The sequence below is a fragment of the Chroicocephalus ridibundus genome, chromosome 6 (assembly GCF_963924245.1).
Source record: "Chroicocephalus ridibundus chromosome 6, bChrRid1.1, whole genome shotgun sequence".
NCBI lineage: Eukaryota > Metazoa > Chordata > Aves > Charadriiformes > Laridae > Chroicocephalus > Chroicocephalus ridibundus.
In genome coordinates, this window is record NC_086289.1 from 71,196,309 (window position 1) to 71,218,101 (window position 21,793).

Genomic DNA, 21,793 nt, shown 5'->3' on the forward strand with positions numbered 1-21,793 from the left:
CAGCCGGTGGGTCCTGTTTCCAAAGCTAAATACCCAAGCCAGTATTTGAGCACCACTCTTTGGGTACCATGCTCGTGGAGGTGAGCAATGAGGAGGTTTGGGTGGCCCGGTGCTCGCCTGCCCGAGGAACAAATGGGAACTGAAGTGCCATGGGGATGAAATTGGAGCCGGTCGTGGTGAAGGCCAGCAGATCCCTTGGTACTGGGTTGTTCTAAACTTTGCCAAGGTTAATTACACGCCAATCTCGCAAGCTGGCAGTCCAGGCTGCCAGGGTTCCTTGGGATCCTCTGCAGTGTCAGACTAGTAAGAAACAGCTCCGGGGATGGAGAGAGCAATGTTTTCCTCCTCCTGGATGCATTTGGAGGTAGCACTTATAGCCTGCAGGGGATGGGGACCTTTTAATCATAGAATCATAAGGTTGGAAGGGACCTCTGGAGATCATCTCATCCATCTAATCCTTTCTGAGATGCTCATGGGCATCCCTGCAGGTGTGTCCCCTCCCCTTAGACAGTAAATCCACCTCCCCAGGACATCAGGTTTTCTGCTGTCCTCCTCCCTTGTGCAGTCCTACGCCTGGCATTTGGGTTTTCCACTTGTTTTCTGCCTTTTTTGTCCAGGCACCAACAATTCCTCATGATGCAGAGCGGCTCAGGGCTGAGTGCAGGGTACTTATGACAGATACAACAGTCTGTGAGTGCCGAGCTGTAAATAATGCAATATGCATGAAGTGTTCCATTTGTGTTTGCAAAAAAGCTACTTAATCACCAGAAAGGAAAAAAAAAAAAAAAAAAAACAACAGAGAATTATGGAGAAAGAGGTATAATCAATTTGCACATTTCCAAAAAGGTCTAGTTTGTCATTGTTATCTTGAGATGGCAAAGTAAAAGCCTTAAAAACCCGTAATGATACTGTTAATGCAGGGAAATGACAAATCAATGGGTGAGCTGAGCAGGAGATGGGGAACCAGGAACTTCTTGGAACTGCTCTGTCAGGCTCCCTCTAGGACAGTGGTGAAACCACATGAAATGAGTAAATTTGTTCCTCCATCAGTGAAATGGACAAGGCAGCTACCTTACAGAGTGCACGAGTGGTTAATTCAGTTGGGCTTTCTAAGGAAGTGGAAGAGAAACCACGCTAAAAACTATTAGTACTCCCCTAGATGTACCTTGTTGAAAACAATATTGCTTTTGTACCTGCCCATGGGCACCTGCAGAAGGACCCTTGTGGCTCTCTGCACCTTCAAGCGCTCATTTGTGGCGGCTGCATGATTTTACATTTGAAATACAGATGTTGATATCGATGCTTATGGCTATGGGATGTGGCTTCCTCCATCCTTCTGCAGTCACGAGCCATGGCACGGTCGAACACATGAAACTCCTAAAGGAAGTTTTGGGGGCACAGGTCTGGGTGCTCAGGCTGTTTCAAGGACTAATGTGCCGACATCTGAAATTCAGGCGTTTAAAACACTGCGAGCCGGGTGCCCAGGAACAGAGATTCATCTCGTATGCTGGCACACACTTCTGCAACCTTCCCTCTGGTTTTGATAGCAGCAGCTCCAGACCCCGAGCTGTTACAAGAGGAAAAAGCATCTTCCTGGTAGTATGATATCTCCTCTGGATCGTAGCGAGTTGCCTGTTTGCAATGCTAGGTATATATTGTTCTAGCAGTACGATGGCCGTTGGCATCAGCGGGGTGGTTGCCGCCTCGTGTTTGCTACTCTGGCCTTTCTCCTATTTTTAGGCAGTGGATTATACTTTCAGTAATTACTGCTTTGATGAGATACACATTTTCTGTAATGATTCTCACAGTCGGAGTGGACAAGGGCTGCCTTTGTATCACTGAAATGTTTAGACCCGGGTTACCAGACAGTCTCTTCTAGAATTATGCTCATTTAAAAACTGTCTTTGCTTTGACAACGTGCAGGAGGAAATCTCTGTAATTACCGGGTTGAGCTTTCTTTTTCTTCCTCCATGGATCCATACTTTTACACCACAGAATGAAAGCCATTACAGTTTGCTCCAGGCAGAACGGGTTATTTATTAATGTGTGAGCCTTTCTAAACAAAATGGATTTTTACTGTTGCGAGAGTCGGGCCGATGCATCATTATGACAACTTATTTCATTTCTGGGTAGCATTTTGAATTTCAGCGGCAAAAACACAAATTAAACCTTTTAGTAAAGTACCGTTCTAGCACTTTGGCTTTGTTGTCCAAACCAGAAAAAAAAAATTACTTATGTATCAAGTACAGGATCTGAAAATTCAGTATTTTTAAGCCTCTACTTTTATTTTGAAGATTGATGTTTATATCTAGATATCCTTAATTCCCCACTGAGAAACTGTTTGTTTTTTTCCTCTCAATGCTGACTCTCACTTACCAGCAGTCTTTCCTTTTTTTTTGTAATAATTTAATAGGAGTCTGAACTGGTCTTTTACGCTGTAAACACATCAGGCTTACAAATGCAGTTCAGCTCTTGCCGGGTTTCAAATGCATTTCTCTTTTGTGTGTGCACATGGTCTCATTAATTAGTTATCGTGTTCCATCAGCGGTTATACAAATGTAATTGATTATGCCTCGCTGCCCCATTTCCAGGATTTTGGTTGTCAGCTAATTAATGCAGGACAGGTTCTCAAAGAAATACTTCCCTCAGAACAAGCTGGGAAGACACATTCTTCAATCCCCAGCCTACTAAAGACTCCAGAAGAAGCGATAGTAGTATATGCAAATCAACGGGGGGGGGTTTTTTTTGCATATGAAAAAGGGAGCCCAGAGCTGCGGAATAATTTGGCTGCTTGTAGCCTGTGTCGCTAAATTCCTCAGCAGAAGTGTGAGGTAGATTCAACGCACTTCCAAGGAAGTGAACAGCAGCTCCTGCTGCTCTTATGGCATGTTCGGCTATTTATTCTTCTTATTTGCTAGGACAAAAAAATCCTTGCCTTGCATGAGTAATCCTCCTGCATCTCAACACAACCGATTATATGAGTAATGTGAGCACAAGTCGATCAAAGAAGATGATTTAGAATAGTTTCTGTGCTTAGTCATTTATCATCAGCAGTCAGGCAAATGCCCTGCAACACCTAAGCGGTCTGTAGCGTGAGTAATACCCGGCGTTGTGGCGTGCGGGCTTTTTGACCTTTCCCAGTGAGTTAGTTATGAACGCACGTCTAAGACTAAATCAGCATCCAGGATGGTACTAGTGAAGCAGAATTAACCGAAGAATTATAAGTCCTTAAGAGTGCTAATAGCATAAAAATTAAGGTATTAGAATATTCCTGAGTGTTGCACATACGCTGGCCGGAGATGCCCTTGTGTGGCATGGGAAGCAGCACGAGCCAACATGATTACCTTTAGCTTAAAATTTGCTTGCCGTTGAAGACCTGGCAGCTAATTGCATACTTGCTTTTAGCCTCCCTTACCGGTGAGACCCCCAAACCCAACCTCTTCCACAGAGGCAACACATTTTGTCTCCCTGCTACAGTTGAGTCTCCCCACGGCGAGGTGCCCCGCCTGGCAAGTGTAACTCAACTGAGGTGCCCGCACGCAATTAAGAGCGGAGAGTCGAGTTGCTGAAACGTTATTGCTGTAGTTCTTATTTGTGCCGGAGCTCTCAGCCAAAGGAACTTGGCATATCCCTTCTTTCTGTCTTAATTTACCTTGTGCAGAGCTGGTGACCCTAGTTATTAATTGTGCATCTCCTGGTCCCTGTTGCTCCCACAGCCGGTTAATGAGTGGAACGCACCTGCTATTGCCCAGGTGCCTTAGACGAGGCACTGGTGTACCCAGATGCTTCTGGAGCATCTCGCTGCAGGGCCGGAGTGGTGCGAGACCCGACACCGGTGCTTTCTGCCTGTTCCCAGCCAAGGATGGAGGACAGGCAGGAGAAGCATACGTTTCCTTCACTACCAGACCAGAGTGTTCAGATCCTACCTGGAGGCCACCCCGATATTGCTGGGCACCTGCGAACAGTTGCTCATTTAGTACTACTTAAGAGGTTCTTCGTTAAGACCCATTTCAATAATATTCTTAAGCACGGCTTAAAGATAAACTTTAATTGTGCTGCTGCAGGTGGAAGGTGCCCAGATGTGCAAGCGGCATCTAAACACAGGGGGCTGCCTCCATCCTCATGTTTGTTTAAAAAACTTCGTGGAGCAATACCCAGCCACACACAGGGAGCTGAGGACCTGCAGGAGGAGTGGACCAAGCCACCAACTCAAGTCACGGTCCCCAACAAGCCCGAGTCAGTGGCTGCTGAGAGGGGCTGCCCTCAAACCCACACATTTGGTTTTTTTACATGCTTACCTAAAGTTTTGACGCAGATACCCCCCTAGGCACTTGCAGTAACCCATTTCCCTACAGGCGGCAAACCACTTGATCCTGTAACTCTGTCCTCTCAAAATTAGGACATGGTACTTGAAAAACCTGCGCCGCAAAAGCTCTTCTTCTGTTCGCCTGCCAGGTAGATTTAATTTATGGTATCACGTATTTCAGTAAATTATTGATACAGTCACCGTGCAGAGGAACAGAAACAATGGAGTCACGTGCTGGGTGGCTCCACCTCGCTGGTTTTGTTTTCTAAGTGCCTGGGCTTCGCTCTGACAGTTTTATTGCAGGGAAAAAATAGTTTTCTCCTAGGCATGTTCCAGCCTGGTGACAGAAAGGGATGGGCTGTGGCGGCAGAGTCAACGCTAGCTGGAACGCCCAGCCCCGTGCCGATGACCGCACAGTCTGGAGGCAGGGCTGCTGTTCCATGAGCCGAGGAAACATATACAAGAGAAAAATTGCTCGGTACTAGAAGGCAGTTTCCAGTTGACAACTGCAGCTTAGCTACATCTCATTGCTTGTAAACGAAAAATGTTTTAGGAATCTCTGTGGCTCGTGGATCTATGTTAGAATCTGCTCCCATTTACAGTGTGGGAGGCTTAATGAGTTCAGCAGATTCACTCTGGAGTGAGGCGAGACTCTGCCCAGCTCTTCACATCCATAGGAAGTAGCTTAAAAATGCCTACTGTGTTCGATGACTCTGGATCCTTTTGCATCCCTCTATCTACTGTCTCTCACAAGAATGACAAGTTGAGGCCCAACCATAGGTTTATACTTTATAGAGAGCAACTATCTGGAAGCGATTTCTTTTTTTAATTTTTTTTTTTAATCAACGTGAAAGACAGAAATGCTACCCACCTGCTAGTGGGGTTTTTTTTGTGTGACTTAGGGATCCCACTACCACACACAGATGAAGAGGTATTTGGTTCTTTTTTACATTCTTATTTTTAAAACGTCTTAATAATCCAATGACTATATGTTGCTTAAACATATACATTATGATGATCTTAATAGCTCAGGTGCCCCGAAAGCAAAGTTTTGATTATTTGGGGGCTAAGAAGTCAGAGGGACTAAGTATATTCTGTTACAGACTCTGTTATCCTTTCTATTTATTTTTTTTTTATGAAGAGCCTAGGTTTGTATTTATGTTTGTGTAAATTCTTGCCATCCTATTTGCTTGAATGTTACAGGGCTTCACAGGAAAACCATTAATTCAGTCATTGAGAGATTATCCTGTTCTCACTGAATTTTCTAGAAAAACTCCTGTTGCCTTCAAGGGAAGATGGATGAAATCTTATTATATGTGTGTGATTTCAGAACTGGGAAAACAGACTGTCTTGTGTTCAAGAAGGAAGTAGTGTCAAGTCAGCCTATAAATATATGCTTTAAAATATTTTGGGCTGGAATCCTTTCTGATATGATCCCATCTGAGACTCTGAAGTTCCATAAAGAATGAATTCTCGTTATTTTCATATGATCGTAAAAAATTAGAGAAGGGTAAGATATGTCTTGACTTGGGAGTCATGACTGACTCACTAAGGAGAATGATTTATGTTTTAAATTGCTTCACTTTACCGCAATATGCACAAAGAAAGAAATTCTTTTTAGGGAGAGTTAATGAAAGAAGTTGGAAAACTGGGGGATTCGAAATATGAGTTGGACAGTCATTTGTTCTGCTTTTGGTATGCGGCCAAATATCCCATCCGTTGGGAATGTTGTAGCTGTCTAGAGGGAAGGCTGGGGCACCTGGGAGCAAAGTTGTACATCTCTGTGCCTAACTTGGGGAATTGAGGATCAAAGGTACCATTAATTCCACCAAATTCATTTTGTCTGAATCGCAGGCCATTAGCTTTTAGGCAATTACTCCTGCAGGGAGCCCAGTGACTTGCTTTGGCTAAGTTGCATCTTTTGGGAGGACATCAAGTCTTGACATAAACAGATGGAGAATCCAGCAGATTTTCTGATAGCTCCTTCATCAGGTCATCAGCCCTCCACTGTTCAAAAATGCGATCCCTCACTTAAATCAGAATGTTTTGGCTTTAGCATCTCGGCACTAGCTCATGCTGTGCCTTTCTTTGGCAGACAGAGGAATAACTCAGTGCTTAGTAATTTCCTTTTGTAGAGGCTCTTAGATATAAGAACCAAGTTGCCTCCCACCCTTCTTTTTAATGAAATGAGTTGCTCAGGTGCTGTAGCTCCTCCATTGTAAGGGCCTTTCTCCACTCCTTGACAGACTTCGGCTTTTCTTTGTTCTTTTTATTTACTTAGGCTTTTCTTTTTTCTTTTTACTTACTTCCAATTTTATTGTCATTTTATGTCTACTGTATTCTAGCAGTCTCAGTTTCCAAGGGCTAAGATAAAATTTTCTTCCTACATCTCCCCTTACTGAGCAGAAATTGAACAAAGGTTGGGTTTTTTTCCTTTAGTCGTCTTCAACAGCTTTTCCTATTGCAGATATTGCCTCCATCCTGTCTTCTCAGATATGTACTGTATGTTTGGCTTTACTTTGAGAGGACCCAAGATTCTTGGTTGACATAATTTACTACTCATCAGTCTTTGTTTTGTTCGTAAAGTTCAGCACCTTTAACCGATGAAAATGGGAAACAGCACTTGGGCCTTGCATCCCCGCGAGAACCCCTTACTTCTCAGTTCTCATACAACAAGGGCTCCCCATGGAGCAGTTTCTTTTAAGAACACACAATTAGTCAGTTTAATCTAGGTAACTTTTCACTCCAGTATTGGTTTTGGCTTGTTTGAGTTTTTTTTTTGTTTGTTTACAGTATGTTGTTCAACTATGGTAAGTCATATGCCTCAGCAATGTGTACCAATAAAATAAACACATGTAAATATCTTTAGCAATCAGACTTTCAGTCTCATGACAGTTTTTGGGCAATTAAACAAATGCCTTGGCATGCTCAAATCTACTTGCCTACTACTTAGGGACACGGGGAAGATTAATTAGTTAATATGGTAGATTAAATCAGACATGGCCCTTTTGAGCTAAAAGTCTTCTCTAGGGTTGACCACAGCAATACTGCTTCCTACCCACCCCCCGCCTCCCCGAGCCTGAGTTGATGTAGGAAGCCCTATACTAGAGCTCTCTCCATACAGCCTCTGACAGGAAGGCACCAAGTCAATCTGTATAAACTAGCATTTAATAGGCCACAAAACGTGAGCTGGAAAGCAATTCTGAGAAAAGAGATTAGGCTTTTCAATACAGCGATGCTGAAGCACACCCACCCGGGGCTGAGGCGGGCAGACGGTTGGTATTAGGCAGTTCGAAAATACCCGTGCGGAATCAATAAACGGCACCGACTCGGGGGGTGACGTAAAGAGGAAACCAACTCCATTACCAGCCTGGAAGTCAGAGGGAGTTTTGCCGGCGCCGGCGGGAGCACGGAGCCGTTTAACGGGGTCCGTGTGCGCCGGCCAGGCCGCCTCCGTCGGGGCGTGAGGGGGGGAGGCCTCGGCGGGGGCCGCCTGTGCCCGGGGCCGCCCCGTCGGGGCTTCAGCACCGCGGACAGCGCCCTCCCGCCTGCCCGGCCCCACGCGTGACCCGGCTCCGTCCCGCGGCCCCGCCGCCCCCGCGTCGCCCCCCCCCCGCCCCATCCTGCCCCCGCGTCCGTGCCCTCCTCCCTCTCCGCTCCTCTTTTCTCCCTACCGCCCCCCACACACACCCCCAGCAGCGTCCCGACCTTCCCCTCGCGTGTTTTGCGCGGTAACGTGTTGCGAGAGCTGTCTCTTCGGTCAGGCCACCCGCTATTCCCCCTCTCACTCTCCCCCCCCCCACACCCCCCTTCCCGTTTCCGATCAATCCCATGCCGTCAGCCCTGACGCCCCCACCACCTCCTCTCCTCCGCCCCTGAGTGGCCCCACACTTTGTAAACACGGGGCCGCAGCCTGGCCGGGGATGCCCGAGCGGGTTGGGGTCCCCCGTGGCCTGGAGGAGCCGGGGTGCTCCCCGTGACGCGCCGGCCACCGAGGGGGGCAGAAGCCGGCACCGTGTGCGAGGCGGGGGGGGAAGGCTCACCCTCTCCCTCCTCCATGGGGCCGCCGGGCCAGACCTCTCCCGGCCTCGCAGCCGGGCCCCCCCGCACCCCGGGAAGCTCCGAGCAGGAGGGCGGGAAGCGCCTCTCCCCCCGCCCCGCCGCCCCCTACACCCCTTCCTCCATCCCCGTTCCCCTCCCCGGTGTTGCGGGGCACTCACCGCCGGGCGCGGAGGGCAGCGGGCGGGCGCTGCTGCGGAGCCGCCGCGGGCGCGCACCCCGGCGGGGGCGGCTGCGCTGCTGCAGCCGGCGGCGGTGTCGGGGGGCGGGGGGGGGAGGGGGGTTGCGCTGGGCACCGCCGGCCCCGGCTGCCGGCCGCGCAGGCAGGGCGGAGGGATGGAGGGAGGAGGGATGGAGGGAGGGATGGAGGGAGGGAGGAGGGCGCTGCAGCTCCTCAATTATTCAGCGCTTCCCCCTCTCCGCGCTCTCCCCGCCTGCCGCATGTGACCGCCCGGCAATAGCCGGTGGTCGGGCCGGGCCCCGGAGACCTCCCTCCACGGGGCTGTCACCCCCACGGCCACCTCCCCACCCACCGAGTCCTCCCTGCCTGCTCAGGTGTCCTGAGGGCTGCCGGCGGCACCCCCCCTAGATTGCCTGGCTGCTGGAAAATAACTCTCCTGGCTGCTGGAAAATAACTCCCCTGGCTGCCTCCTCCAGAGCAGGGTTTTCCTCTCCCCGGGGACGCGGGGCGGGGGACTCCCCCTCTTTTTTCCCCTTGAGCCGTGCTGTGAGGTTTGGGTGCTAATACTGTAATCCCGGAACAGGCAGAATTAGGACTGAAATAACGCCTCATGCATTGCAGCATGCTGTGGTGTCCAGCCCTCTGCGTGGTCTGGCTGGGAGGAGTTAGATACCGGGTGCGGGATATATTTTATACCCGAAGCTGCTTTTGAGGATAGCTGGAATATTTGGAATACAAGGTATTTGCATTTGGGGGATAGCTGGAATAGCTGGAATACAAGATATTTGCATTTTTATTTTCTTGATTCTTCCTATTCGGTTCTCTCCGGAAGCACTCCCTCTCTCTATTTGTATTCGTACCATTTTGCCATCAAATTCAAACCGGTTTCATGTCCAGTGGTGTCTGGCGAGGGTCAGATTCAGTCTCCGTTACAGCTGCATGCTGTAACTTCTAACAGGACCCATTCCCGGGTACAGCGTGTGCCTCGAGTGGAGAGAAGCTATTAATTCTCTAAACACTGGAACAAATGTCTGCTGGTAAAAATGGAAGGTGTAATCCTTCCGCTTCGGGTCAGTTTGGGAAGCCAATGTTTTGTCTAATGTAAGTGACCCCTGACAGGAACGGCATCGCTGGCAGTGACCTTCTGGGCACCTGCAGACAGCAACCCTGCGCAGCCCAACACAGCCAGGATGTCCATGACCCTGTCTTTGGGTGGGATAGAGGACCCCACGTCACCTCCGATTTCCTTTCCAGCCCTGATTTCTGTGATATTTTTTGTGGCTTTCCAGGCAAATGCCATCATTTTCCCAGTTTCTTACCAGGCTCCTCCTTCTCCCCAGCTTAGCTTTACCTCCCTGTCCTCCCTCCCTCGCAGCAGTCTCTTTGCAGCCCCTCTCTTCCCACACAAGAACGGAAAAGACCTCTCCCAGGTTACTGCTGGTCAGCAGAAAGTGTCACCACAGGATGACACGGTGCTCCATTCCCTTCCTGCCGCTCTGGCCAGCACACATCACACCACACAGCAGAAAAAGCCTCGCCAGAGCCAAAGCGCGGCCAGCTGATTACCCTCCTCGCAACCAGCAGTTTTGAAACCTCTGTTTTTATTCTTTCCTTTATTCTTTGATTGCCTGAAAGCAACGCTCAGAGCTGCAGCTGCTCTCCTGTCTCTCTCCTTAGTCCCCATGCTTCCCATTTGGTTGTTGGTTCTTCCTCGTTCTCTGCCTTCCCCCAGCTGCTTTTGCCCAGCGCGCGGACACCAGACGCAGCTGCGGATGGCTGATCTCGGGAGCTTCCCTTTGACTGAATCTGAGCAAAAGAGAAAAGCTTCTCCGTTTGCTATTGCATCTCGTTTGTCAGTGAGTGAAAGGAGTGTGCGAGGAAAGGATGCGGGTATGCGTGTGTTATTTCTGAAATGACCGTCAGCGTGGCCAAGTTTTAATGGGACTTATCTGCGTGTGTGTGGGTCCAGAGCCATTCGAGGCGTATTTACCCCTTGGGGCTGGGACCGCACGCCCTGAGGCTGATGCTGCCAGCACGTCTGGCCTGTTTCAGTGTGGTTGGTGTCTGCAGAGAGGGGCTTTTGTGTCCTCTTAGCAAAGCCTTGTAGCACCCAAGTTTGTATAAATCATTGTGCGCTGCCACGAACCGGCTCCTGCCTTCCACCTTCCCTCTTGCTGTATAGTAGTTTTCCGGACCCTGCTGCAGTCCAGCCTTTATCTGCTTTTTATTTATTTGTCTCTGTTGTACCTCCAGTTAGCTACCTGAAACACCCCGCCGCCACCTTGGGTAATAAAAGGCGCAAATGTTTTGTCAGAGGCTCACTTAAGCTCTGTCTCATTAATCCTGACCCTGTCCTCCTGAGCTTTGTAACTTCCAGTCTTGCAGGAAGACGAATTTCTACAGCTGCCCTTCCGATAGTGCTCCTCAATTTGATTAAATGTGAGCCTGTCATCTGGATGAGGCCAAGGTACCCTCTAGACAAGTCCCGTCAGCGAGATCACCCTCAGATTAGGGTGAAATTTCCCACGGCAGCCAAGCACACGATGACACTTTTGTGGCGGGATTTCCTCTGTCCCCCGGCGCTGCCTAGTTTCTAGATCAAAATAATTTCTGCCCTTTTTTCTGGAACAGCAAGTGGCTGTCTGACTCGTCATTTAAATACTTAATCCTATTTTGAATTTGACCAAGGCTTTGGCCTCAATAACACCTTATCACAGGGATCTCCACCAGCTGCTGTCTCATTATCTCGGCTATTTTGCTTATCAGCGTCAAACGCGGCCTTTCTGATTTCGTGGGACATCATAACTTCATTTTTTGTGACTCTGAATTCACACGGACAGAAGCTGTCTTCTGATTGATTTTCTTTCTTCCTTTTATTAATATGTTTGTTTACCTCTCTCATAATCCCCTCATACTTTTCTCATCCGTGACTAATTAATCGTGCCATTTAAATACCACGATTCCTGCAGTTTTCTGGGCTATTTCTTTGTCTACAGATCTTTTCATTAGGATAGTCAACATGCTCTTGACCTGCTGGCCTCCGAGTCCCTCTAGGGCTTCCAGCATCCTCACCTCATGGGCCCCCTTTCCCTTCATGAAACCTCCTCAAAAAGGAAAAGCTCATCTCTAATTCCTTTATTTTGCTGAATCTTCCTTAGTGTTGTTTCTCAAAATGGTTTGCCATCATCAAAACTGACTAATGGGCTGTTGAGAAGAGATCGCTTGGGTTCCCCTGGGATTTACGTCGGGCTCCCAACCTGTGTGCTTGGCCACCCCACCACATTTTTGTTGGTTTTTGCGAAGGCGCACTGGTTTGGGTTATGTTTCCAAAGAGAAAAGTTATTTGAAAGAAATGAAGTTGCGGAGGAAAAACTATTTTGGAATCAGATCAAATGCCGATCAGGAAGTGCATTTGAGATGGGCACGAGAATTGAAAATTATTATCTATGTTCACATGTTCGCTCCCCAACGCCACTGGGCACTACCAGGGAGAAGCCGCCGCATCTTTTCCTCGCTGTTTCCGTGTCCGGCTGCGCTCCCTCCACCAGCGCCTGTTAGATGAGCGGGGCTGAAGGCACAGTCTCCATCACACGCTCATCATTTAGCGAAGGCGGTTGGAGAGTGTCAGCTCTTAGGAAAGATTGATATTTTGTGGAAAAGCGCGACTTTTGTCCGCAAGCACCAGGCTGCTTACAGGCACATCCTATGAAGCAGGCACTAGGACGCAGTGATGGGAGCGGGTTAGACCTCCGCCTGCTCGCTCTGCGTGTCCAAGAGCTCGTGTCCACGGCTTTGGCAAGCGTTCTTGCTCCAGTTTGGTCCAGGGCATCACAAGATAACGCACTGAAGAGCAGTAGTTTCAAAGTTCAGTGCACAGTGTCTCTGAGCAGAGGCCAGATGGAGCCCTGCGGAAGTGCCGGTATTTTTAGAAATGTGGCCAGAATGCTTGGCCACTTTTTTTCTTCCTTTTCCATCAGCTGGAACCTCAGCGAGTACCCTACAGAGGTCAAAGTGTTGGAGGCATTAATGTAGGAGGATAAGTAGATGGATTAATCTTGCCGTCTCATCTGCTGTTGATGGCAGGTGGTACGATGAATACCAGCTCCAGGAAGGGTAGTCCTGCCATTAAAGCCCCAATTCAAGATTTAGAAAACCTCACTCAAGTTACTGACCCTGCGACAGGTTTCCTGGGCCGGCTTCGCTGTTCTTTGCAGTCCTAATGCTGGGAAACGATAGCGAAAATATTGCCCAGTCTCGGCGGGCGTGTTGGCTGCGTAGGCTGTCATTTCTTTGTGTGAGGGACTGTCTCTACGTGCTTGATGGGACCCTGACCTCAGTGGGGCAATGTGGCTGGGCAAATGCAATTCGCTGGGCAGAAGAAAGCAAGCCCCTTGAGTGGTGAGCTGTACCTCCCTCCTCCCTGACCCCTTCGTGAATTCTTACCCTGATGCGCAGGGACTGCAGCCCTGGCACAGCAGGGAATGAGCCCAGTGCTCACGGGGCACCTTCTTCATTATTTAAATTATTTTTCTGTAGTGGAACTGGCCATGGGCTTAATTTCTGCTCAGGGGGCCGGAAAGGGTTCATGTGCCCTGCCAAGTGGCATCTTGGACAGGTTAAAAGGCAACAGCAGTGTGGATATTTCTCATAATATCAGGGTGCTTCCCCGCTGTGTGGGAGGGGAACCTCAATGGTGTGGAGGAATAAACAGAAATTGGGGTAAAAACCCAGCGCAGCGAGGCCTGGGGGTGCTTTGCCATTTGATTTTATCCAGCTAAGATTTCTCCCAGGCTCGCTCTTTCTTTCTCCGCATCCTTCATGTCAGGTTGAGCGGAGAAGACGGGTAATGCATCCATCAAACACGTTCCCTGTTCAGATAGACGTGGGGTGACGGAGCATTAAAGAAATCCGTTTCAGAGCCATATGCCAACGTACAGTCCAAGTCTAGTTCCAGCGTGAGCTGTGGCCTCTCCCCCGGCTGGAGGCTGTCGCTGGTGCCTACAAAAGAAGCGATGTCCTCTGGTTGTGCCGGCACTGTCCCCAGCACGGAGTTCCCACTGGCACCAAAAGAGCTGCGTTAAGCTCGGCCATGGGCAGATAAAGACCCATGTGATGGGGTCAGGGGCCGCATGGGGTGGGGATGCATGTGGGGACACCCCACCTTGGGGACAGCGAGTCCCAGCGGGGCTCCCCTTCCCGTGCTGGGGCTGCAGCGGGGCCGCAGACGTGCCTTTGGGGGACGCTGGGATAAAGCAGCAGCCAGCGAGAGGGGATTAAACGATTCAGGGTTTGGAGGCTGCTGCTTTATTTAAAGGACCACACACTATTTTTTTCTTATCCAGAGAAGACCGCGTTTAACAACAAACCAGGCAGAAGTGTCTTTGTTGCCTTCTCGTTTTCTTCATCCCATGGTTTAACATTAAGGTGTAGTTGATAAGTGCGATCCGTCCATCCAGGTCACACCACGTATGCGGTGATGATTATGTCTTAATCAAGTGAAGCTTGATACATCGCGGGGTATCGGTTCCCACTGTTCTGTAGGTGGGTTTAGCTCTTCTGGATTTCACTTAAAGTAACAGGGGATGCAGCTGGTGTCAGATTTTGGCCTAGGTTATCTGTTCCAAGAGTGACAGATAAAGTACCGTAGCACAAAAATGATATCAGCACAGGGACATTGGATGGATTTATTGGCACATTACATGCAGGATGGTACTCTGGATGTAGAGTCACCCCTGGGAAAGATCTCTGACTGTGTTAGGAATGAGTTTGACTCCTGTCGGGTGGTCCCGAGAAGAGCAGCCCCTATTTGGTGTCTTTAAGCTCTACAAAAGCCACCAGCCACCTTGGGTTTGATGTGACGTACAACATGCAGGCTGTATCTGCCGGCACTGCCCCGGTCTGGCACTTCAGCGCTTACTCCGGAGCAGTGCGTCACCGTCTTTGCCACCCGTCATGTGCCCTGGAGAGAGATGCCTCTCCAGCTGAAGAGGATTGCTTGGCATAGCCACCTACTCCTCTCAATAAATCTGTGGCTGTAGCAGGAGCCGTGCTGGGCTAGCTTTAGGCAGAAACTCACTGTGTCACTAAAGAGCTCAGAGAGAACATTTTTACTTTGGTATAGGAGCAGGTGCTGTAAATGGTTTTGTTAAAGTCTGCTATTGCTTTGAGAGCAAGGCTTTGGCATGGGGACGCATCTCGCAGCCCGGTTCATCTGCAACGAGCAGGGGTCAGGAAAGAAGTGTTGCTGCAAGGGCTTCTTCTTCTGGGAGGTTGTTGGGGGGGGGTGTGACTTGCTCTGCTGTGATGTTGCACACACCAGGCTGTGTTTGATCTCCATCGCTTTCCCCTGTTGCCTCTCATGGCCGCCATCCTGGACTCCTTTCAGCTCCCCATCACCTGTACCTTGTTGCACATGGCTGGCAGAGCCGGGTTCTGGGGGTGCAGTGGTGACCCCCGTGCTCCACATGGGGCTGGGGAGCATTACCGAGTCACCGAATCACAGAATCACACAATGTTTCAGGTTGGAAGGGGCTTTAAAGGCCATCTAGTCCCACCCCCCTGCCCTGGGCAGGGACACCTCCCACCAGACCAGGCTGCTCAAAGCCCCGTCCAGCCTGGCCTTGAACCCCTCCAGGGATGGGGCATCGACAACTTCCCTGGGCAACCTGTTCCAGTGCCTCACCGCCCTTATAGTAAAGAATTTCTTCCTGATATCCAATCTAAATCTCCCCTCTTTCAGTGTGAGGCCATTACCCTGTGTCCTGTCATTACACTCCCTGATCCAGAGTCCCTCCCCATCTCTCCTGGAGCCCCTTTAGGGACTGGAAGGGGCTCTAAGGTCTCCCTGGAGCCTTCTCTTCTCCAGGCTGAACACCCCCAACTCTCTCAGCCCGTCCTCACAGCAGAGGGGCTCCAGCCCTCTGATCATCTTTGTGGCCCATCCACAAAGCCATCTGGTGGCATCCATGAGCCATCTGTCCCCACTGTGACACGCTACGGTGACAGGTCCAGCGTACCCTCTGCTGGGCTGCCCACCCACAGGAGAAGCTGTTCTGTTGTCCTCAGTAAAACCAGCATTAGGCCACAGTGGCTTGGGTTTGTACACAGGTGGCTTACACACTACTGCCGAGAGATCCAGGTTCAAATTAGCGGTCTTCAGAGTATTTTAGCGTTTGCTTGCCAAATTTTACCCAGAGACGGAACTATTTCTGCTTGAATGAAAAAAAAAAAAAAAAACCCACCATGTTTTTTTTTTTTTCTGCGGGGGAAGAGAAAAAGATGTGAATGTTTCCTTGGATTTTAACTGTCTGCTTGATTTATCTATCTTGCTGCTGATAATGGACGGGGCTTTGCCCATCCCGGGGTTTGGAAAGAGGCCGCTGTTTGTGCGAGTGTGTTTGCTTTGCATGCAAATAAGAGGGTTTATTGTCTGTTGTTTGTTTCCCGCAAAAATGCAGCTTTTCGCGTGTCCAGAATAACTGCCGTCATCCCAGGAGCAGGCCTTGCAGGAAAGGAAAGGTTTGTGAACATCCCACGGTCTGAGGCTAAGTGGCATCAGCTATTCAGCCGGAGAGCACTGCTCGTCTGCTCTGAAACCGGCAGCACTGCAGGAAAAAAAAGGACTATATTGATCTGATAGTTTGTTGTCATTGACGTTTCTATTGATCTGCTATTCCCCGATGATTTCTTACTGCTAAAGCCAAAGGGCGGTGTTGGGAAGGGTCGACACCGAAGGCGAAAACGTTACCCAGGTGAAACCACAGTGCAGTTTTCCTTGGAGTAAACGCCGTTTCTCAGTTGAAGCTCAGCCAAGATATTTCGGCTAGGTCATTCCAGGTCTGCTCAACCTGATTTTGTATCTCAGCTGAAGGACAACGAGCCAAAGCCTACACCTCTGAAGTCACCGTGGATTTAATATCGTAATGCAGCCTTGGCCGAGTGCTGCTTGAAAGAGCAGAGTGGCACGGATTGAATTACCTGCAGCATATTAGTCGAAATCTCCGATGCAAGACCCGCAGGGCCTGGTGCAGCTCAGCTTTCAGGGAAGGTTGATAAGATCGTAGCCCGTGGCAGCATAGTTTTAGGTTTTAATTTGGTATTCATTATGTCATTATCAGCGATCAGGGTCCAGGCTCGCTTACGAGCTGCTAATGGGATCTCCAGCCGCGCGGCTGCCGGCTCCGCTGGCTTTGGGGCAATGACTTGCCGCGTGTCGGGTCTCTGGTGTCGGCACCCGTGGCACGGAGCAACCATCCTTTAACCACCCTCCTTTGGTACATGGGGGGTGCCCTGTCCGTCAAACTACCCCAAAGACGCTTTAAAAACCAGGTAGAAGGAGGAACGCGAACCAGATGGCTTCTCCCGAGAAGGAAGATTGGATTTCGGTTAGTTTGTGTATCTTCTAGTAACTTAAAATAGCCTCCTTTCTGTTTGTTGAGGCAAATAAGACAAGACATTAATATGCACATCCTAGCAGTAAATAGGTTTCAAGCAAGCTTCTGCAGCGCTGGGGGAGGATATTAGGACAGCGTGGTTTTCATCACGGATGTGCCAGATAGTATGCAAAAAGATTCTGCTCTTACAAAGCAGGGAAAGGATTGGAAGGTTGAGGAAAAAATAAGTTTTTCCACTACTATGTAGACAGAAAAAAAGGTCGATCCAGAAGAGAACACAAACACTAGTATTGCTTCTAATTCAGATAGATCTAACGCTAAAAATTACACCTTTTTAGCTCCAAATGGGTTTTGGAGTGGGCCGGGTATAGATATGATGTGGCTCTTGAAATCAGGTGGATTGTACATAAATAAAATGCTGTTTACGTTGACCCATTCTGCTTTTTTAAAAAATTGTATTTATTGTTATTTTCCCGGCCCTTAACTTTGCACATTTATGAAGACGGGCTTTCAGAAATTACATCTCATGGCAAAATCCACTGGGCTTTTCCACAGAGGAGTTAATGGCCCTTATGAAAAGGTTTACCTAATCTGAGGTGATGTTTTCAGTCTCACGAAAGCAGCGCTGAGCGGAGCTGGAACGAGGGCCGGAGAAGGAGCTGGTGCCATCTTCTCTGTGCAGAGCACACGGGGAAATGCTTTGTTTCCTGCTTTGGGGTACAGTAAAATAAATTTCAATTAAAAACCAGGAGGAGTGAATGAGTAATTTCTTAATGTATCCAGTCGGCAAAAGAGAAACGAACACATCAATTAGACAAACCAGATTAATGCTAGGGGGGGTGCGTCCTCGCTGCCCACATAAAGCATCGACAGCCCGGCTTCTGCTCAAATATACCCTGATAAACCTGGGCAATAACTGATCTGTATTTACCTTCTTGATTTATGGGAACAGAGATTAGCAAGGACTCCCAAGCATATGATTCAATCATGTTTCTCACGGCTTATACAACTGCTGGTTATAAAATTATCCCTGTAAGCAAGGGAAAACTCCTCCTTCCATCCCCTCTCCAGCTCCTCGAGGGGGATGTAAGCCTTCGGTGGTCCTCACCGCCCATCGCTGGAGATGGCATTTATGTCCTGGACCCACGGGGTACAGTCACCCTCATCCACACTCTTCATGTTTGGGTACGGTGTTTGATTTTGCCTGTGAAAAATACAATATTTGAACTGCGTTTTGACGACCTGCATCAAACAACAAGCCAGGGCTGCGGGCTCGCTGCCTCGCTGCAGGGAAAGGAGATGTGCCACAGCTCCTCTGGGGACAACAGGGACCCCAGGTGCCCCAACCAGGCTCAGGACACACGGCACATGCTGGGGGCTTGGCGGGGTGGGCAAAGCTAATGGCAGGTAGTTTTTAACCATACGGGAGCACGAGAAAGCAAGCAAACAAACCTAAGCAGCAGAGGAACCGTGCAGCGCTACAAAGGGAAGGAGGAAAAGCCCTCTGCTCAGCGCTCGTCATCATCTCTTACATAGGCACTATCACAAGCAATTAAAAAAACGTTAATGCTCCATTATTTTCCCAACAGCCTAATAAAAATGGTTTTAATCCCAGTTTCTTATTGCCATTCCCTCTGTGCCGGTGGATTTCAAGGAGCTGGTGGGCGCAACACTGGCTTTTCTGCAGCCCGGATAACTGGGGCTGGCCACTGAGTCCTTCCCACTGGGAAGCATCAAGCTGAGGGACGGGGGTCAAAGCTGCTCAGCGCTTCCTGGGAACAGCAACCGGTTGCTGCTGAGCCACAAGCTGCTCCGGTGTGATGCCACCGGTCACCCCAGGGGACAGCGGGTGCCTGCCCGGCTTTCACTGCTCCCCGCTACCCGCACAGACGCAGCCCCACAGCGAGGAACAGCAGCACCGACGGCGGCCGAAGGGATTGAAACCAATGCGCTTCTCATAGCAGATCTGCGCTTTGAGGAGAAATTAAAATAGGTCTTCTACTGACGACTTTGTTGTGCTGGTACGGGATTATTCCTCGTGCGAGATCCGAATGGCGACTTGGCTGCTAATTTTGCCATTACGGATTTTCCTGGGGTGTTTTTATTGCACAGATAAGAGTAAGGAGAGTTACGCATAATGAAATTTTGCTGTAGGATAGCACATATTATAGTGTCTAACAGTTATGTGACCCTCCCTCCCACCCTGCTGACTAACGTATGTATAAACAGGCTTCACCCAGCTTGAATTCCCACTTCCCTTTCCCGGTCACCGGGGAGTATGAGCTGCCTGGGGCTCTGTGCTGCGCACGGGGCACGCCGTACCCAACAACATCAGTTCCTGAAATACATTCTAGAGGTGCACGCCTGCAGGCAATTTGTGTCCTCTCGTGTGTGGACACAAGACCAGACCAAAAAACCAGTTGGTCCTGGGGTTTCTGTGAGGTTCCTGGTGTTGCAGCACCCAGGAGGGGATGTAGGAGGATGCGGTTTACTGGGCGTTTCACTCTTTCCGCTCTGGAAAGAGCTGTTTAGCAGAGTAATTTCCCTTTTCCTGCTGGGCCCCAGCGTGGAGGTGCGTTACGCTTCAACACAGTTGCTGTGGAGCATCACCGGCCACTACTGGGTGACTTCTCCCAGGTGGCTCTTCATCAGCTGGTCTTTGGACAGAGGGATGGTGAACAAGGAACGCTGGCTTGACAAGATGTGTGTTTTCCTTTCTTTCTTTTTTTTTTTTTAAGCAAGAAACCCTAGTGTTTTGTTGACACAGAGCAAGTAACAGTTCATTTGCAACTCCCCAAATGAAGCTAAATTACTCTGAATAAATTGAATATTAAAGCAACATCTGAGCAAACCCAGTCTCCTGATGGATGGTTTAGTCCTACTTGGAAATGCCTAACAGAAATTAGGCAGCAGGAAATTTAGGCATGTTCAGCCTAACGGGTTCCTCAAAGATAACCGACGACAGCCCCTACCCACCCTCCCAAGGCCCTCTTCGTAGCACTTCTCCGAGTCTATCCTCCACGTTTTATGGGCTTTCCATGACTTATAAGATATTATTTCCTGCTGGCAGTGGATTGTTTGAGTATTTCCGAGTCTGAGCGTATTCACAAGAGGAATACTACCAGTCGATCTCACTGCACAGCAGCGCAGCAGCTCGACTCTGGATGGATGAAAACAAACGAGTATTTAAATTGAAGAGTCCTTTGACATTGTGCAGTTAGAGGTGTTCTTCCCTATGATAATTAATGATTTTGAAGGCAGGCAGCAGGGGAAGGGGGAGAGCGGGAGGGGAGCGATGGCCCCGGCAGGCTGTGCCCAGCTGGGGGACCCGTCGCCGGCTCCTCTCCACAGGAGAAGCAGCGGACATCTGTGGGGAGGGAATAAATTCATACCCAACACCAAAGCAGAAATCTAGAGCCAGAGCCATGCCGTCTCTAAGGAAATTTGTGATTTTTGCCTCTGGTAGGAAGGACCGCTGGGTAATACGTAGCTGTCAGTGGGCGCCAAGCGGCCAAATCCAGCAGCGGAGCCCTACGCGCTTGAAGCAGAGCTGGATTTGCCCTGAGTGTTCTGCTTTATCGGTGCCCTTTCCCAACATTTTCCCTTGTAGAGGTTGTAATTTTCTGTCAAGTTGTAACTGCAGAGCTGTGCATTTTAATCCTGTGTAATGACAGTCCTCGGGAACTCGGTCGTCCCCTGCATCACACATCCACCGTCCCCCCTTGCCCCTGCAGAAGCGGATTGAAGGGCTATTACGGGAGGTGGCTGAAAGGGGGGGTCTTGTTCTCCGAGACCTTTCTTGTTCCTCCCGCTATTATTTTTAGAGCTCTGACTGGAGGTTCGCTGCCGCAGAGACAACCTCCTCCCCGGCACTCCCTCCCGAGCCAAAAGCCACCCCACTCCCACCTTCAAAGCAGATGTGACTCAGCCTGCAGTTTGGGGGCTTTTTGTTTAATTCAGAGAAGGATGAGTCACAGGAGGCGAAGGCAGAGGCTCAGCTGGCAGGAATCAGCCGACGGGCCTCGCGAGTCAGCTCGGCTGGGCTGATTCACCCCGGTGGAGGGTCCACCACCTTCTACAGCACTCCCACGCACCCCCCACCGCGGGCTGTGCTGGGCAAACGCCATCAGTACGGGGCAGCTGATATAAGAGGTGCGAACTATCATCAGGTTCGTGGCGAGGCAGAGAAATTTAAAACGTCTTCCTGCTCAATTTAAAGGGCTGGGAAAAAAAGAGTTCTCTGCTAACAAAACCCTCGTCAGCTTTCTGCAGCAAGGGCGTGGGGGTATTTCCAGGCAGCATCGGGGGAAAAAGCAAACACGCTGTGTGCAAGACCAAGAGCTCTGGCCTGCAGTTTTCAAATACCCCTGCAATTTTCCCAATCAAGCCAGTGAAACAGGATTTGGCCTGATCAGCACTTAAATGGGAGACACACATGAAAGCAATGGCCTGATTATCCTTCGTAGCTGGCTGCCTCGGCTGCACCTCGCCCCATCAGCAGGTAGCTGTAGATGCCACCTCGGGAGCAGCGTGCAGGGGACAACCAGTCCTGGGGAAGCAGCAGAGGAAACCTCCCTGTGTGCAACTGCAGCCTGGTGCCATCCCAGCAGGGTGTGGAGAGTCCCCCTCGTCCAGCGGCATGGTTAGTATGCGCCTGTGAGGGCTTGCAACAAGTCTCTTCTGTTCTAAATGTCTTGGTGCAAAAGTGCTGTCTATAAAACTTATTTTCTTTATAAGTGTTAAAAGAGGATGGCAGTCAGAAACATAGGGAAAACCAAGTGAAAAACAAAGCTTCCCGCAGCTGTTTTATTGAGAGTGTAAGGAGGATTTTTATTTTTTGTTTGTTTTTGTCCC

The 21,793-nt window shown here is 49.6% G+C and overlaps 1 protein-coding gene and 1 long non-coding RNA gene across 2 annotated transcripts in view; one reads left to right on the forward strand and one right to left on the reverse strand.

Moving 5' to 3' along the window:
* The window catches only part of SLC7A14 (solute carrier family 7 member 14), a 34,499-nt gene extending 25,833 nt beyond the window's left edge, over positions 1-8,666 (reverse strand). Inside the window, exon 1 of the mRNA XM_063338740.1 lies at positions 8,527-8,666. The gene's annotated coding sequence lies outside the window, so the exon portion shown is untranslated. The remainder of the gene's footprint in view (positions 1-8,526) is intronic.
* A 12,281-nt stretch (positions 8,667-20,947) lies between these two features.
* Positions 20,948-21,793, forward strand: part of LOC134517713 (uncharacterized) — a 33,528-nt gene continuing 32,682 nt past the window's right edge. Inside the window, exon 1 of the long non-coding RNA XR_010071714.1 lies at positions 20,948-21,581. This is a non-coding gene — a long non-coding RNA (uncharacterized LOC134517713). The remainder of the gene's footprint in view (positions 21,582-21,793) is intronic.